Source organism: Macrobrachium nipponense, chromosome 5, assembly GCF_015104395.2.
Source record: "Macrobrachium nipponense isolate FS-2020 chromosome 5, ASM1510439v2, whole genome shotgun sequence".
Taxonomy (NCBI): domain Eukaryota; kingdom Metazoa; phylum Arthropoda; class Malacostraca; order Decapoda; family Palaemonidae; genus Macrobrachium; species Macrobrachium nipponense.
In genome coordinates this window covers 54,016,770-54,022,769 of record NC_061107.1, presented here as the reverse complement: position 1 = coordinate 54,022,769, position 6,000 = coordinate 54,016,770, and the positions used below count along the sequence as shown (strand labels likewise).

General features: G+C 48.7%; 1 protein-coding gene across 1 annotated transcript in view; it reads right to left on the bottom strand.

Annotated features, from left to right (window-relative positions):
* Positions 1 to 6,000, bottom strand: part of LOC135215332 (tubulin gamma-1 chain) — a gene marked incomplete in the record, with an annotated part of 244,554 nt that overhangs the window by 122,561 nt on the left and 115,993 nt on the right.

Below are 6,000 nucleotides of genomic sequence, written 5' to 3'. Positions count from 1 at the left end.
TATCATATTCTAAATGTGATATTTCATAATTAGCGCTATTAGTTTCTTCGTCATTTATTTTTACTGTATGAAGTACTGAGATGAAAAAAAATAATGAATGAATTTCGGCATTCACAGTGTATTTAAAGGTCGCCGTCAAAACGTAAACAAAGCACAACGTCATCTATTGAGGAAAGTGAACACTAAACTATTCGCTAATGGGATAAGCATTTTCTAGCATTGATAATGATTTATGCTGGCACTTCTTATCTCTAGTGTCATCTGATCTCATGGGTGACATATCAAATACATATACTGTATATGTATAAATATGATATTGTTATGATACAATAAAGTTTGTTCATACTTACCTGGCAGATATATATATAGCTGAATTCTCCGAAGTCTGACAGAATTTCAAAACTTACGACACACGCAGTGGGAGTCAGGTGGTTAGTACCCATTCCTGCCGCTGGGAGGCGGGTATCAGGAACCATTCCCATTTTCTATTCAGATTTTCTAGTGCCACTGTTTCCTGAGGGGAGGTGGGTGGGCACTTTGATTATATATATCTGCCAGGTAAGTATGAACAAATTTTATTGTATCATAACAATATCATTTTGTTCATGAAGCTTACCTGTCAGATATATTTATAGCTGAATCCCACCTTTGGAGGTAGGGAGAGACAATAGGATTTTAGGAAACATATACATACATGCAGATGATTGACATCTTGGTTCCTTACCTGTTAGCATAGCTGACTTCGTGATTACTGTCACCCAAGTCTGCTTCTGCTTTACTAGAGTCTCCAGCAAGGTAGTGACCTATGTAGCTGGTGAGTTCTAGATGATCTGTCAACGGGGGCGTGACCACAATGGGACTAGACCATTTGACCATACTATGAGGGCAACGAAGCAAAACCACCACCTGACCTAGCCTAGCAAAAGTTCATTCCCACATAACTTAGGCTAAAGGAAGGGAAGTCTACCTCAGGCGGCCGACCCTACAACCATAACTCAATATAAAATTTAAAAGTTCACCTAACCATTTTCTACAGGATAGGATGAGTGCTACTTCCTGCCCCCAACATAGTGTCTGCGGCGACGTATGGTCCTAGTGAATAGCAGTTCTCATATGTCATCTTCACTCCCGCATGTATTGTGAAGCGAACACCGAGTTGCCTACGCCAAAAGGGTGGCACTCAAAATGTTTTCATTGAGTGCCATGTTCTTTTGGAAGGCTACCGAGGTAGATATAGCCCTCACTTCGTGAGCATTCACTTTTAACAGCTTCATGTCACTGTCTTCACAAGATGAATGCGCTTCCTTAATGGTGTCCCTCAAGAAGAATGCCAGGGCATTCTTCGACATCGGTAAGTCTGGTCTCCTGACCGAACACCACAAGTTGTTAGAAGGACCTCGACATTCCTTTGTTTTCCGCAAATAGAATTTGAGAGCCCTGACAGGGCACAGGACTCTCTCTGGCTCCCGTCCAATGACTTTGGCCATACCCTTAATCTCAAAGCTCTTGGGCCAAGGGTTGGACGGATTCTCGTTCTTAGCCAGAAACGTCGGGCTTAATGAACAAACGGCATTATGTCCCTTAAAGCCAACGTGCTTGCTAATAGCTTGAATTTCGCTAACTCTCTTCGCTGTCGCCAGAGCAGTTAGGAAGACAGCCTTTCTGGTAACGTCCCTTAATGACGCATCATGAAGAGGTTCAAAACAACAGGACATCAGGAACTTAAGGACTACGTCCAAGTTCCATGAAGGCAACTTAGGTTGAAGGATCTTTGTGGTCTCGAAGGATCTTGAGAGATCGTGAAGATCTTTGTCGTTTGCCAAGTCCATGCCTCTATGTCTAAAGACTACAGACAGCACACTTCTGTAGCCTTTGATCGTCGGGACTGCAAGCTTCAAGTCATTCCTCAGGTAAAGTAGGAAGTCAGCTATTTGGTTCACAGAGGTCATGGTAGAGGAAATGCCTTCTTTCTGCACCAACTCTTGAAAGCGGCCCACTTCGATTGGTACACTGCAAGAGAGGAAGCTCTCCTTGCATTGGCAATAGCTCTTGCCACAGGTCTTCAAAAGCCTCTCGCTCTGGCCAACTTTTGGATAGTCTGAACGCAGTTAGACTCAGAGCGGGGAGGTTTTTGTGGTACCTCTCGAAGTGGGGCTGAGTAGATCTATCCTTGAAGGAAGTGTCCTCGGGAAGTCTACTACGAAGGACATGACCTCTGTGAACCATTCTTTGCCGGCCAGAACGGGGCCATCAGCGTCATTCTCGTCCCTTCTGACATTGCAAATTTTCTCATCACTTCTCCCAGGATCTTGAATGGAGGAAAGGCATACAGGTCCATCCCTGTCCAGTCCCAGAGAAGGGCATCTATCGCTACTGCTCCTGGATCGAGCACCGGGGAGCAGTACAGCGGAAGTCTCCTTGTCCTCGACGTCGCAAAGATGTCTACAAGAGGACGTCCCCACAACCCCCACAGCTCTTGGCACACCTCCTGGTGAAGAATCCATTTGGTTGGCAGCAGTTGACCTTGCCGACTGAGGAGATCTGCACGGACGTTCTCTATGCCTGCGACGAACCTCGTAAGGATCGTTACATCCCGTGCTTTCGCCCACAACAAGATCTCTCTCGCTATATTGAACAGGGACTGAGAGTGTGTTCCTCCTTGTTTCTTGATGTAGGCCAGAGCTGTGGTGTTGTCCGAGTTGATCTGGACTATTTGATGTGAGACCTTGTCTTGGAAGAATTGGAGCGCCAAATAGATGGCCGCTAGCTCTTTGAGGTTTATGTGCCAGGACACCTGTTCCCCTCTCCAGGTGCCTGACACTTCTTCTCCCCCTAGTGTTGCTCCCCACCCTGTGGTGGATGCGTCGGAGAACAACACTAGGTCGGGGCTCTGAAGCTTGAAGGAAAATCCCTCCGACAGCTTTACAGGATCGAGCCACCACCTTAGGGGATCCTTTACCTCTCTCGAGATTTTCAAAACCGTATCGAGATTTTCCTTGTCCTTCCAGTTCTCCGTCAGGAAAAACTGGAGAGGTCTGAGGTGTAGTCTCCCCAAGGAAACAAACTTCTCCGAGGAAATGGTCCCCAGCAGACTCATCCATTCCCTCACCGAGCATGATTCTTCCCTTAGGAAGGCTGACACTTTGTCTAAGCCTTGCTGCTGACGTACCTGGGACGGAAAAGCTCGAAAAGCCACTGAATCCATCTGAATCCCCAGATACACGATGGACTGTGTAGGGATCAGATGTGACTTTTCGAAATTCACCAGAAGTCCCAGGGACTTCGCCAAAGCTAAAGTTGATTGAAGGTCCTTCAGACACCGTGCTTTAGAAGATGCTCGAATGAGCCAGTCGTCTAGATATAGAGAGATTCTGACGTTTGCAAGATGAAGCCACCTCGCCACATTCTTCATTAAAATCGTGAAGATCATCGGGGCCGTGCTCAATCCGAAGCAAAGAGCCCTGAATTGGAAAACTTTTCCTCTCAGGACAAACCGCAGATACTTCATCGATTAGGGATGGATCGGGACGTGAAAATAGGCGTCTTGAAGATCTAATGACACCATCCAATCGCCTTGTCTTAAGGCCCCAAGAACTGACTGAGGCGTCTCCATCTTGAACCTCTGTTTCTCCACGAAAAGATTTAGACTGCTTACGTCTAAAACTGGTCGCCAACCTCCCGACTGTTTCAGCACCAGGATATACCTGTTGTAGAAGCCCGGGGATTGTAGGTCCATGACATGTTCCACCGCTCTCTTTTCAAGCATTTGCTCGAGCAGATCGTATAAAATCTGCTGCTTCTCCTGATGGTACGAGGGTGATAGATCCCTGGGTGTCGTGCACAGCGGAGGTGGCTTCAGGAAAGGTATCTTGTATCCTTGCTTGATGACGTTGAGCGACCAGCTCTCTGCATCTCTCTATCTCCAGGCTTTTGCGAATAAACGAAGCCTGGCTCCTACTGGTGACTGAAGGACTGCAGTCTCATTTATTACCCCTAGGTTTAGAAGGGGCTCTGCCTCTGGAAAGACCTCTTCCTCGAGAAGGCGGTCTTGAGGAAGCTCCGCCTTGAAAGGGCTTCTGCTTCTTAGAAACTTGCATTCTCTGAATGCGAAGACGTCGAAGAGACTGCAGGACGTCTAGAAGACTGTGCTAGGTCTTGTGTAGCCTTCTCTTGCAGGCTGCCGGCCAGATCCTTGATCATACCCTGGGGAAAGAGATGGCTCGAAAGAGGGGCAAACAGCAACTCTGCCCTCTGCGAGGGAGAAACTGACTTCGCAGTGAAATTGCAGTAGAGCGCTCTCTTTTTTAAGAGCCCTGTACAAAAATGCGAAGCCAGTTCCTCCGAACCATCCCTGACGGCCTTTGTCCATACACGCAAGAACGCTGGACAGCTCCCCCAGGCTAATCGAATCTTGACTACGAGACTGTGTCTAGTACCCCCAAGCACCAGTCCAAAAAATTAAATACCTCCACCGTACGGAAGAGGCCCTTAAGATGGTGGTCTAGTTCAGAAGGGGTCCAAGCCACCTTCGCCGACGAAAGGAGAGACCTCCTCGGTGCGTCAACCAGGCTAGCAAAGTCACCTTGGGTAGATGAGGGAGCTCTTAAACCGACGTCCTCACCTGTCTCATACCAAATACCTGCCTTGCAGTTAAGTCTTGACGGAGGCAGGGCAAAAGAGGTCTTGCCTTGTGCTTTCCTCGACTACACCCAATCATGGACCTTCTTAAACGCCCTCTTGGTCGAAAGCGAAGTCGTCATCTTCACGAATCCCCGAGTCTTGTTGGTTTTCGAAGAAGAAAACTGAGAAGGAGAGCGAGGAGCCGAGGGTTGGAATTTATCTCCAAATGAAGCACGAAGTAAGCGAACCAAGACTTGATAATCAGAAGACGCTTATGTTGAAGGTTGATCTTCGTTTGCTTCCTCCAAAGCGCTGCTCACTTCTCCCTCTTCTGCAGGAGCGGCAGAGGAGACCCCCGAAGGAAGTGGTATAAGTCCTTTAGGGCCAATTTTCAATAGCGAGCGCTGCTGCGAAGACGAGGTCAAAGTACAAGGTGCGTCTTCGAAATTAGCGTCAGCAGGTTCAGGAACAGATGTGCAAACTTCCTGAATAATGTCTCGATGGGAGTCCCGACGAACGTCCGAGCATCGGCGAGCGTCCAGCAAAGCGTCACGCTGGGCGTCCTGACGAGCGTCCACTAAAGCATCACGCTGAGCGTCCTGACAAGCGTCCATAAAAGCGTCAGGCTTGGGGTCCAGACGAGCGTCCACAAAAGCGTCACGCTTGGCATCCAGACGAGCGTACACAAAAGCGTCATGCTGGACGTCCTGACGAGCGTGACGAGCAACTCGTGACGAAGCTGCCTGCAAAGCATCCAGCTTCGCAGCTTGAGAAGCGTCCAGCTTAGCTGCCGAATAAGCGTCATGCTTGGCAGCAGACGAAGCGTCCCTCAGGGACGAACGAGGGGCGTCTTGGCGAGCTGCTTGACTAAGCAAAGCCGCTTGCACGGCGTCAAGCTTAGCAGCTTGAAGCACATCCTGCTTCGCAGGAGAGCGAACGTCACGTTCCGCATACGGAGAGCCACGAAGAGAAGAGAAGGGAACGTCTCGGGAAACAGGAAAACAATCCTTGCTACGAGAGTAACGACGTTCCTTCCTCTCGATAGAAGAACGTTTGGGAAGATGTTCCTCGTGCCCTCTAGACGACCGCTGGGGAGCCGCATGAAATCCAGAGGGCGACAAAACAGGAGAAAGAGAAGAGCGAAGAGAAGGCGAGGGGGACTGTCTAGACCTCTTGATCGGCAGTCTATCATCCCTCCTCCAACGACACGGCTCTGCCTCTCTCTCAGCAAGCAACGAAGCAAGTTGTTGCTGCATAGAAATGATAATCTTCTTTGTAGGAGAAGACTCCTTTTCAGGTGAAGGGCTGATCCTGTGAGAAGACAAGGGGCGAGGGGACGCCTTCTTCCTTCTCTAATGGACCGCAGAAGTTCTATCCCTG